This window comes from Gasterosteus aculeatus, chromosome 21, assembly GCF_964276395.1.
Source record: "Gasterosteus aculeatus chromosome 21, fGasAcu3.hap1.1, whole genome shotgun sequence".
Classification (NCBI taxonomy): Eukaryota; Metazoa; Chordata; class Actinopteri; order Perciformes; family Gasterosteidae; genus Gasterosteus; species Gasterosteus aculeatus.
The window spans coordinates 13,971,954-13,984,263 of NC_135708.1; the positions used below are offsets into that span (position 1 = coordinate 13,971,954).

Genomic DNA, 12,310 nt, shown 5'->3' on the forward strand with positions numbered 1-12,310 from the left:
AAAACAAAAAAAAACAGGCCACAAACTGCGGAGCCCATTTGTCTCCGTCACTGTTTCCATTGTAAGTTAATGAAATTAGGACAAAATGTTTTGTGTAGTTCCAATTATATCCCGCCGCTGTGCGTATCCCCGCTATCGATAAACATTGGCCTTTTACGCCAGGCCGCAAACATAAATGCTCCAGAAGCTGAGTATTCTGAGTGCTATCAGATGGCACAAAGAAAAACAGATTCATCTGATAAAAAGATTCAATTGTGATATTTGATTATGTGCCTCTGCTCTATTTAAGATGCTCATTTTGTGATATTATAATACATTGCAGTACAGTTTGGCAAATTGACTTTATTAATTTATTTTACAATTTAATTCATGGAAAAAAAGTAAGCTTCGTATAACAAATCAAACTACAATTTACGAGACAAAACAACCAGTAATAATATAAAATACACAATGACACTAAAGGTCTTTTTCCACACTTCTACTGTAACAGAAGCCGCATTAGCCTTTTCCCAGAAGGACACTAATTTACAAACACCCTAAAAATATCAGACTCTCCAAGAACACAACGCTACAGAGGCACGCTCACAGTTCCATGCACCTCAAGGATCAACAACTCACTACTTAATCCCGTGTTCGCCCCCTTTGCCCAAACTTCTCATTCATTATCTATTGGCCAGAAAGTCTTCAGCCTCTGCAATAAGACAACCCGCCACGCTGAGCTGCCTTAGTCGATCTCTGACCGCGTGTCTCTGCTGCCGCCGGCTCAGCTGCGCTCTTACCTGGACCCGGGCGAGTCCTCCCCAACTCCCTTTCTTCGCTCTGCCCCTCCACCTGCCGCGGCACAAACAATGTGCCTCCTTGTTGCTGCGGCTCAACGTCACAGTCCAAGAGCCATCCGTGACACAAAAAGGCTTGTCTGAGAAAACATTATTGTTATTCTGGAGCAGAATGGGAAGAGAGGGCCAGCTAGTGGGGCGTAGGGGGGGGGAAGGGGGGGCGTGGGGAAACAGAGGCGCACACTGTCTCTCTCTCGCTCTCTCTCTCCAAGCCGCTGTTGTTTCCTCCTCCAGGTCCTCTCCCTCCTCCCCGAGCCAGGAGAGAGCTCGGCCAAATGACGGAAAGGTGATTCATCATTGGTCTACGACAGCTGCAAACTGGATTAGCCCTCCCCCAATCAACATGCAAAGCAGCTTAGCCAAGGTAAGCAGGAAGGGGTGTGTGTGTGTGGGTGGGGGGGGGGGGACCTGCCCCTGCCCCTGCTGTCCTGCTTGAGCTGGAGGGAAGATGGGACTTGTTGAGCAAAGACAAGTCAAGCGAGACGCCCGTAGCATCTTCAGCAGATCTCTCATCTGCAATTGACACTATCTGAAATTTATCAGCACTCCCCCTCGCGGCATACTGACAGGCCCTAATGACCGTCAGGGCTGCTTCCCGCGGGCCTGCCCGAGCCTGGGGGCCGCGGGACAGCACAGACACACGCAACCTCCTCACTTCACAGCCCGTTCACGGGGGGCAGATAGGCAGAACGAGAACTATATATATATATATATATATATATATATATACACACACACACACACACATGAACACTCTCACACAGACATTTTTGTGCGCTGTGGAAACACAAAAACTCACTCTGATGTCCTTTTTTTTTTTAAATGTATTTTTCTTCAGAACACAGAGACTCGTAACTCACGTCTTTATGTCTGCACGCATTCACACGCGCACACACACACACACACACACACACACACACACACACTTTTACACAGGCCACTTCAGAGGCCCCCAGATCGTTGTTGCAAACACACACACACACACACACACATGCACACACGCACACACACGCACACACACAGGGCACTTTAGAGGCCCCCGGATCAGTGGTGCATCTCAGACAATGCAGGAGACTGGAAACAAGAACACGGAGAGCATATGGAGCCACATATGTTTCCTATGACGCTCCGAATGCCTCTATTACTCTCCTTTAGCTGACAGTTGCATTTTGCTGTGTCCACTGCCGCTCTGCTCGCCTCTCTCCGAACATCAAGCGGGGGGGGCGTATATACTTGCATGACTACAACACTACATTACACCCGACTGCAGCCCGCCACGGCAATACAGGGTCCAGAAAAAGGTCAAAGGCATTCAACTGGTCAGAGAAAAAGGAAAAATTGTCTTTTAAAGAAAAGAAAAAAATCCTAGCATGATTTTTTTTGTGGTTGCCTGTTTACATGAGCTACGGTAACCTGAGCTGCATGAGTTTTTTTTTTTTCTTCTTCTTCTTTTTTTTTTTTTTTTCCAACAGGCTTTGCGCTTCACACCAAAGCAAAGCCTTCATGAATACCATTCCAGCTTTACACTATTCCTGCTCTCCCACTGCTAATGGTGCAGCCTTCTGGGGCAAAGTAATCATCGCATTTCATTTTTTGGCTTTAGCAGCTACAGACAACAGCAATGTCTCCGCTCGACATTTCCCAATGCTAAAATATGCACAGGGCAGATAAAAAAAAGAACAAAGTATTCATGGCAAAAAAAAGTCCACAGAGTTAAAAGCCGTGCAGACGAGTTGTGGAGAGAGTGGGTTGCGTGTGTGTGTGTGTGTGTATGTGTGTGTGGTGGCTGTTCACCAGCTCAACCCAGTGAAACGGTTGCCATGATGGCGTCTCCGCCGTTGCCAGCAGGTGGAACGGGCCGGGTGAAGACAGAGGGGGGAGGATGGGAGGAAAAGGGGAGATTTAAAAGCACGAGCCTTTCTTCTGTGCCGCTAAATATTTATTGTTTTAAAAAAAAGAAAGGAAGAAGAAGACGAAGAAAAAAAAATCTCTCCGTTTCAGCATCTTTGATGTGCTTCCCAGTTCAACCTGAAACTGCCGGGTTCTTTGAAGGCAACAAGAACAAAGCCGGACTAAATGAGGCGCGAAGTGTCATCAAGAGGAAGGGGAAGAAAAAAAAAAACGCTTCACTCATGGTTGTTTGCCGGCCCCGTTTGTTTCGCTTTACCTATTTCAAGACCTGCGTCTCCGAAAAAGGTAAACACGGCCGAGGCTTCAGCCTCAGCATGCAGGCCGCTTGACCCCCCCCCCCCGGTCGCACGGTCACCTTTGCTACATATCTCCCTCCTATGACTTTTCCCGTATGACTTGATCCGTAAGATCACCACCGCGAAATGAAAGCAAACGTGACGTTAAAAAAAAAAAAAGGCGAGTAAATATGCATTGTTTGATTTCCGCTCCCTGCGTCACCCTCGCTTGATATTCATTTTATAGCACACGGTCCACAGCCCATGTAAGCCATGTGTTGTGAGTTACAACTTTTAAAAAACAAGTGCTTTAATCAAAATCTAACTTTAAAACAACTAATCCCCACTTAAGCTGGTCAGCTGAATCCACATGGTGGCCCAGGAAAAATAAATCCACTCTCAAAGAATGTAGATGCAGACAACAATTGAACACAGATGTGAGTGGAATTAGGAGCAGTTTACAAAATGCTACACTTCACTTGTGTCTCCCTACGTGGCCCGAAAAAAAATAACGGCTGCCAGCAAACGTCACATCAAATGGCCTGGCGGTATTTTCATCCTAAAAAGTGAAGTATTTTAGAGCAGCTTTTGCGAATATAAATAAAGCGGATGGAGATGAACCGCACCGGTCTGCACTTGGTACAAGGATTAGACGCAAACAAATGATAAAAGCACACAGTGTTTCACACGTCATTTATGTTCATTCACTTTCACAATTAAAATCATAATTATCAACAGATGTGCTGCGTGTTGATATGCAATTTGTCTCTCATTTGGCCTCACCTCACATGGTGCTCCAGCAATTCACTCAATAGCTACGTTAAATCTGTTAATACTGTGCTCTTCAACCTTCTAAATTATTTCCAGAAGGCTGCTTCGCCTTTGAGGGGCCATCCAACCAGATTTAAGGTGCACATTTTATCACAACCTGCCTACCAGCGTGACCACCGCAGAACGCTACAGGCTCCACAGCACAGAGATGACTCACAGTCATCAAAGTTAGCTGTTATTCTTATTCCCTCAAACCTGATGCAGTAATTTGTGGTGTAAATGTTAATTATAATTTAAGGAGGCAGAAGCCATTTTTAAATTTTCCATGTCAACATTGCAGACGGAAATAAAGTTGCATTTTTTTTCTTTTTTTTTTTTAATTCTCAAGAGGACTTTAATGATATGTGATCAGTCACGTCTACATAGACAGATCTTCAGTACGACCCCTTTGAATAAAATGCATGTTCAGGCTTCCTTTGCAATTGCAATTTACAAACAAACACGCAAATGGGTGTCAGTGAATGAGGACCTGCCATGGCAACCAACAGAAATCCTCAGAGCTCATTTCCTGTTCTTTCAGACACACACTCCAGATCCAAACAGTGGAGTGTTAACAAAATAACACCCCGCAGTATTTGGTAAACAACCCCTGCCCACTAATCACCCGGAATGGGTTACTTAATAGGAAGTCCCCTATTTCCTCCTTCTCTCTCTGCCCCCCCCGGATCCCCCCTCTCGATCAATTAGCCCTCGGTGTCTTTCACCGTTTCCAATCTCCTCCCTGAGAGAAGAGCTCGGCTGGCCAGACGCGTCTATTCGGCAGGCATCGGGCCTTGTGCAAACAATGCCACCGTCACCACCGACCGCTCCCGCTTGTACACACTGGTGCACATGCACGGGAGCGCCGCGGCCGGGCACGGAGACCCTGGCGTAGAGCAAATAACACAGTGCAAACAGCCCCACATCGGCCCCGGGCTCATTATCTGTTAATTGGATGAATAAAAAGGTCATTGTGCGGGTGGAGCGGGTTGCGGCCGGCGATCACACGCGCTGTCATGTTTGCCCTGCGCCGAGCGGAGGCCACTCTGCAAGCGGTCGGGCTAACCGGCCCAACCTCTCCGCTTCCTCTCTCTTTCATCTGCAGACACACACCTTTGTAAAGCAGGCGCTTTGTTGTTTTTGGTTTTTTTTTTCCTTCTAAATGACAGGATTTAGAGGATGAAAAAGGAAATAGGGAGGGCAAAAAAAAAAAAGAAGCATAATTTCAGAGGGATGAAATGCCCTCCTTTCTCTCTCACACACACACACACACACACAATAATTCCCTGACTTGTAATGTAAGCCTGTGATCATACGCAGAACATTAAAGCAGAACATCCTTCAGCTAGAGAGGCTTGTGATCACTTTGTGACTCATCTGCACTACATGCGAAGTGCTGGCGAGCGGCGGGGCAGCGCGGCCCGGGAGTGGAGGCCTGTTGTCTCGGTCGGACGGCGAGAGCCCCTCAGGTCTCCTCGCAGCATTCCTGGCCTCAGCAGATGGCGTTAGATGTCAACTGCTTGAACTGTGTTGGTTGTGTTTGTTCTGCCAGTCAAAAAGGGGACTCCTGCCGGGAGCGGCGTGTTTTGCTAGCCCGATCAAAAGTGCAAACCGGAGCGAGCAGAACAAGATCCCATGTTTTAAAAAAGGGAAGGCGGGACACGTTTGCAGCTAATATATGTCTATCGTGCAAACAAAATAGTACTTTCTGTTTAAACAACGTAATTCCTGTAATTAACGGAGATTTATTTTTAGGTGGTTGCAATGTTTGGGGACGTTTTTGTTTTATAATTACAGACAAATTGGACTGTTGCATTTAAAAAAAACTATTGGACTAAAACAATGTATTACAAAAACAGAACGTCATCATACAATCATAAAATGTATACCATCCACTGCTATTTTAATTCTTGATATCTCATTACATTTTTTAATTAACTTTTTCATCCCAGATGTAATTTACATTTACCCTTACTTAAATCAATATTTAGAATTCAGCAAAGGCAATTTAATTGTTTAATTGTAGATATTTATGTATCATGTCAATAAATTACAGCTGACCAGTGACAATTAATGCCTTCCTCTCTGCTTGATGTTATTACCCTCAACGTGCATTTTTAATAGCTTAATAGAGTATTACAATTTTTAGAATAATAACCGTATAATAGGTGTTTTTTTTAATTCTAACAATTAATGACAAGACAAGTTGAGAAATTAAATGGTTACTCCTGCTGTTCTGTCTATATAAATACTATAATTAAAATAAATATCTTAAATGAAATGTGCAAAATAAAAGAGATAATTCCTCACACATACATACACACATAAAGAATAGACAAGACAGTTGACAAACTAATATCCCATACAAATTAAAACCATACTCACTACAATTCTGGTCCTTGTGCGTTTATCCCGTCTTACAGCTTCTTTTAAAAAATGATCTTCTACGGAGAGATCGTTCAGTCCAGGAGAACAGACGGCAAACTTTCTGACAGAGTGTTGGTAGAATCTGTAGCACAATAAATGTAAACTACAAGACTACTTTTTTCTTTTTCATTTTAGGTGTTGGAACCCATGGAGCCCCGCGCCGTATCTCAGGAGACCCGGACCGAGTGAGAAGGAGAGTTGTCCGATTACTGCTGCGGGCAGTGACTAGTGAGTGTCTGAGGAAGAGGGGAAAAAAAGAGAGAGAGAGAGAGAGAGAGGGAGAGAGAGGGTGGGAGAGAGAGCGAGCGAGGGAGGGAGGGAGAAAGGCAGTGAACGACGCAGAGGGAGGCTGCTGCCGTTTCTGAGAAGCGGGGGGGGGGGTTAAGGGGGGAGCCGTGCCTCACACCGGCTCCCCGTGTGTCATCCGCACACAGCTTTAAGCAACACGGCCCTCTGCAGATTTTATCAGTAAAGACAATGAAACGGCAGATCTCCCGCCTGTCTACTGGAACGCTCGCACACCCTCAGGGCCCCTCCCCCCCCCCCACCCCTCACCCCCCTTCTCCTTTGTTTTTGTTATGCTCTTTCTTCTTCTTCTTCTCTTCTTCTTTTCTCTTCACCACAGCCTGCATTTTTTTTTTTTTGCTCTCTCTTGCGAGTCTCGGGTCGCTGCAGGATTTCTCTTTCCGACGGAGGGACTTTTGAGGGTAAACAACGAGCTTAGGAGGACACCAGCTTAGGTGATGGGGAGCCCGAGGTTTAACGGGGGGGGGGCCGGGCAGCTCGGCTCCGTCCGTCCGCCCGCCCGTCCGCCCGCGCGGCAGACTAGTGGGAGTCCTCCGTCAGCACGTACGCGCCGCGTCTGTGTGCAAGGTAATGACTGCCTTCTGTCTGCTCCAGGTTATTATTTCAACTGTGCGAAGCTGCTTATGATACACAAGGCCGGGCCGCTACTGATGAGCTCAAACTGGTGATTTATCCAAGCTGCCGATGACGCTCGTGCGGGTCTTGCTTTCAAATATGTCATGACTACTTTTTTCCCCGAGAATACAAGTTCTGCGTAATGAAGAGTTGGGAGGTCAGTGGACCATTTAGATGTTGTTTAATTTCAACGTGGGGGGAAATTCCGACTGTAATACTGAAAAATGATTACCAAAGAAGAGGAAATCATACATTTACTTCGGTAAAGAGGTGGTGACAGAAGAAGAACACCCACGGCTGCAAGGATACTACACAGTGGCAGCGGCTGGCCTACGTGTGCTCAGCTCGTGCGTTGTAAACTACTAATACTACCAATAAGAAATAAAGAAAACAAATCATTCTCAACTAAAAAGAACTGATGAATTACTCAATTTCCACGTGATGATCTCGGGAGTCCACGTCCCGTAGTGGGAGGCAGGTCAACACCGACCTCTGTAGCCGTCGTCATCAAGGGAGCTGACAGAAATAGACCCGAGGCGCACCGCTCCTGCTTTTAAAACACACTGCAGTGATGATGCTTGAAACGCAAGCGCTACTTCCTTTTTCCAAACCGAGTGACCCGCAGGTAAACACGCGGGCTCACCTTTCAATATCAAAGCGTGAAATATATTGCACGTTAAAAGAGGTTCCCGATAACTCGATCGGCTAATAGATGCTGGGGGACTCTCAGGTAACTAGTTCTGATAGCGGAGGGGTGCACACGGCTGTCGAGTTGCTGCATTCGCTCTGTCACTCTCTATTTCAATAAGCAGCTGCGCGAAATTAGTTTGAGATGTAATTTTGCAAGTGAGTTATTTTCAAATTGCACAGTATAATTATCCAGAGTTGTTTATGTCTCGACCACTGAACTCAGATTTTCCTCGTCCTCTCCTGCACTGTGCGTTTGGAGTTGAGGCTCCAATCAGCCGAGCAGCCTGACTGCTGGTGTTTTGGCGCCGACTTTTTCCATGTTCCGCGGTAATTCTATGGATGAAGGCTGCTCAATGCAAACAATCCCACGTAAAATGATTCCTTTAATCTGTCAACGTGTTGCCTTGTTGGGGTCATTAAGAATTATTTCACAGTGGAAACGGTCACAAAGTCAAATACTGCATTTCAAGAGGCCCTACGATGTGTTTAACATTTAAAAAAACCTTATGAAATGCATTAGAACGAAGTATATTTTCTATTTTCATAGACTAATAGAGTTGTTGTGAAACGGAAACTTTAAAAAAGACGCACCGATGCTGTTCGACTGACATCAGCTCGAAATTGTCGCTTGGCCAAAAACTATATCAAGTGAGAAATTCGAGAAGTGGGCTAAGATTAAACGTGAAGCCGTTCTTTATTGAGGATTATCTAGATGGGACTCAATGGTCCTCATGAGGGGTTTGCAGGGGATGCCTGCCTGCAATTTAGAGTGAGGAGAGATCGGCGCTGTCCTCCACTGCCAACAGGTTATCCACTCAGCTTCTCACACGCATGAAAATAAAACTCACTTCCAGAGGGCTGGTTCTGTCTGGAAGGTACAGAACGGAAGGCTAACGCTCCACCAGCTGGAATGGGAGCGTTCAGCAGGTTTTCGGGCCTTAGCTGCTGTGAGTTTTTCCCTCTGTTGGTCCACAAAAGGGGAACATCTCGGCAGAGGGAGTTTGCTTATCTTGACAAAGGGTACATAAACAGAGTGAAAGGTGCAGGAACGGTGTGACAGCGGATCAAGTGATTCAGATGAAACAAAACGCTAACACCCTGGTGACAAAGTTGCAATATTTTCGTATGCATATGTGCCGCAAATATGTTTGGGTAGAACTACTACAGTGTTTATTCAATGTCACACATTCACAGGGATCGAGTTCCCTTTTTTTGACGTAAGTCTCAGCGGAGCGTTACACTCCAAAACTTCCCCCTAGATGGGAATCTGAACTCGGAAAAAATAACAGTTTTTATATATTTACACAGGCATTATTAGGTGAAGTGTTCACCCAAGGAGCAAATACTAAAAAAGAAAAAAAGCTTGACTACACAAACCTGCTGCCCCTCAGCCTCGCCCCTGACACAAGTGGGACATTAACTTTAGCTGGATGGCAATTTGTCAAAGAGCTGTGGAAGTGCTCGGCCCTGGATATTCCCGGGTTGAACGACCGAGCGACGGATCCTGGGCACCGACGACCAGCTCGTTTGCGGCGCCATTCCATTCCTCCGCCGTCGCCCACCGTTTGCGTTTTCTCATTCTGAACACAAACTTGAAAGCAACTTCGCATTGCGACGGCAATCAAAGCAACAAACAAAAAAGCAGCCAAAGTAATAATTTTGAGGCCCGGAAAAAACATGTAAGCTTGAGTTTAAGATGTCTTTCTGCACGTGGTGTTCAAGTATAAACAATATAACATTAACCCATCTATCCGCCGGGCTTTCATTAAACACGAAAGAAAGACTTTGATGATGACAAGTTGCCGCCACAAAAAAGCTTTTTTGACGGCGCAGACAGATAATTTTGAAGTCCCTCGAGGTAAATTAGTAGCGAGTCGAGCGCTTTCAAGTGGTGAATGAAAGTTTCGAGTGAAGCCAGAATCTCTCGTAAACAAACATCAGGTTGGCCCGCCTCACCGGAGGAGCAGCCTGATAGAAGTAAACACGGCGTACCTCAACACGAAAATACGGCGGCGCTGGGAACAAATGAAATCGTTAACCTCGCTGGGCGTCATCGGCTTTGAGCGATCAGCGTGACCTCACTGCTGCGGCTACTAAGACTCTTTGAAGTAACACAATATCTGTTTGTGTAAAGCACAGAATAGATGCGCACAGAACTTTTTCAAGGCATTTCTCTCATGGTGTTGTTGAGAGTGCGGGTATTGGATTAAAGAACACTCAGCAGACACATTCATTCAAGCGTGCGCCGTCAGAGACAAGTTGTACTTTATGAGGGGGGGGGGCACACCTGGAGAAAGTCTACGAGGACCCCGAAAATCCTCCGACAGACACTTTATTGCTCTCCGATGGGCCCAAACAAGCCAAACAAGCACACTTTAGAGACCTATTACTCAGAATGAGACATCACCATGGCTGGAAGTATCACCGCGGGCATTACACTTAAAATATATAGCCTGTTAAAGGAATAATAAGAGTAAATTCACCTCAATGAGTCACATAAACGAGGTTCGGCCAGTATATTTGGGGACGTACGTTTTCCATATAATCAAGATTTTAGTTGTGAATAAAGGGATTTAAGAAAGACGAAATAAGCACACGGCTTTTATAAAAGAAAAGGTCTCTCATCACAAACGTGTGCACGTAGAAACAATTGCTATATGAGGGAAGAACCACATCAGTCACATTTTGTCCTTAAGTCTCTCATCAAAGAGTAAGTGCACACAGTTAGAGAATCTCCCCACGTTTATACAACACATATTTAAAGCAATTCTTTTGAAGCGCCGGGTGAAGCCATCATGTGAAGTAACACCAGTAACTGGATTTCTCTGGTTATCAGCTGGTGTCTGCTGTGTGTTTTGCAACAAGCAAAAACCGTAAAAACAGAATTTTTCTGTATTTAAAAAAAAAATCTTATTTCTTAAGATAATTTATTAGACGTTTTGAAAAAATACATTTGACATGCCTTTATCTATTTATGTCCACAGCGCAATAGTTTAAACTACAATAAACAAAATATCTGTGATCAAATAATAACAGACATGCATTTGGGGATTTAGTTTTTTGTTTGGCTTATGTTTCATTAAAATGCTTTTGTTTTAACAGAACAACACAGCTTTCCTATAGTATCAGTGGATAAATTACCACGCCTTTTTCATTCAGTACACTGAATTCAGTGTTGGATGAAGCTTGTTGTATTTTGAAGTGACAAGTTCACTGGATGAGTTTATATTCTCCTTTGCTCTATTTCCTCAACGCCGCCGTGCAATTTGACAATTTACAAACAAAACACCGGACTCAAAAATCAGTCGCAGTTGATTCCTGCATTTGAACCGAGCAATCGTCTGCCTCATGAGCTCACTCTGAACGCGGATGCCGAGGACTCGAGTTGAGCGGATTCCACGGATGGAGGGTGCGACTTCCTGGTAGTAAACCGGTATTCTGGTTTTAAGGCAGATACTTGTCAGCAACGGCACTAAATCGAAGTCAGCCGCGCCCTAAAATACCGATACGTTCGGGAGCTAAATTTTCAGCACCCCTCTAAATGGCAGCATTTGTCAGGGACGTCCCCCCCCCCCCAACGACTGCTTCCGCAGCCCGGGCGGCCAGAAATGCGGCACTCCCCGTCTCCGCCGCCGCAGCTGCCCGCCCAGTTGGGCCCGGGTCAGCAGAGTGCCGGGGGGGGCGTGGCGCTCATCGGTAGGCTCCCCGCGAGGAAAGGAGGGGCTGGTCATCGCCGGGGGAACTCACGATCCACCTCACCAACAACTCCCGACGGGTAAGAGAATAAATGCAGCAGGTTATGGACTTACCTCCTGCCTTGCAACACCACCACCACCCCCTCAGGCCAACCCTCCCTTCCTGTACCCCCCCACCCCTGACCCCTCTAACTCACAGCACCCCCCCACCCCCTCCCTGAGTCACTCACCAAACCCCCACTAGTCCAGCCGCTGTGACATTTGTGAAGCCGGGAGTCCACATAGCAAAAACACATTAGGCAAATGTCTGGGGTCAGACGTCTGTTTGAATTGGCCAGATGAAAGCCACGGAGAGGCTCGGAGACTAAATACAGTTGCTAAAGAGCCAGTGGTTTGTCTCACTGGACTGAGCCCCGATAGCGTTCTCAAGAGCTCGCCCGAAGGTTATTTGAGCCTGGGGGGAGTCGGGGGGTATTAACAATCAGCCCATCTACCCCGACATAAATAAAAAAACAAATAGCACGGACCGAAAAGATAACCTATATTTAACCTACATCCGCATTTGTTCACCAGGAGGCCAGTACCGGCTACGCAGCGGGGTTATTTGCAGCGATGAATGGGCATTCCCATTGGACCCCCGGTTTTCAGTAATGTTAAACTCCTGGACAGACTTAACAGCTGGGCTTATCCGTCTCCCCGGGCCTCCTTCTGCATGTGCACCCGAGCTCGGATTAACTAGGCACCA

At 46.1% G+C, this 12,310-nt stretch overlaps 1 protein-coding gene across 45 annotated transcripts in view; it reads right to left on the reverse strand.

Annotated features, from left to right (window-relative positions):
* The window catches only part of eya1 (EYA transcriptional coactivator and phosphatase 1), a 56,825-nt gene that overhangs the window by 30,409 nt on the left and 14,106 nt on the right, over positions 1 to 12,310 (reverse strand). For 18 of the 45 annotated variants that reach the window (XM_040167608.2, XM_078095879.1, XM_040167607.2 and 15 more), the window contains exon 1: positions 6,218 to 6,633. The exons of 6 other annotated variants lie outside the window; for them this stretch is intronic. The gene's annotated coding sequence lies outside the window, so the exon portion shown is untranslated. Of the gene's footprint in view, positions 1 to 779; positions 1,113 to 6,217; positions 6,673 to 12,310 lie in introns of those variants that run through there. 21 more of the 45 variants (XM_078095887.1, XM_040167614.2, XM_078095886.1 and 18 more) reach the window with 7 other exon arrangements.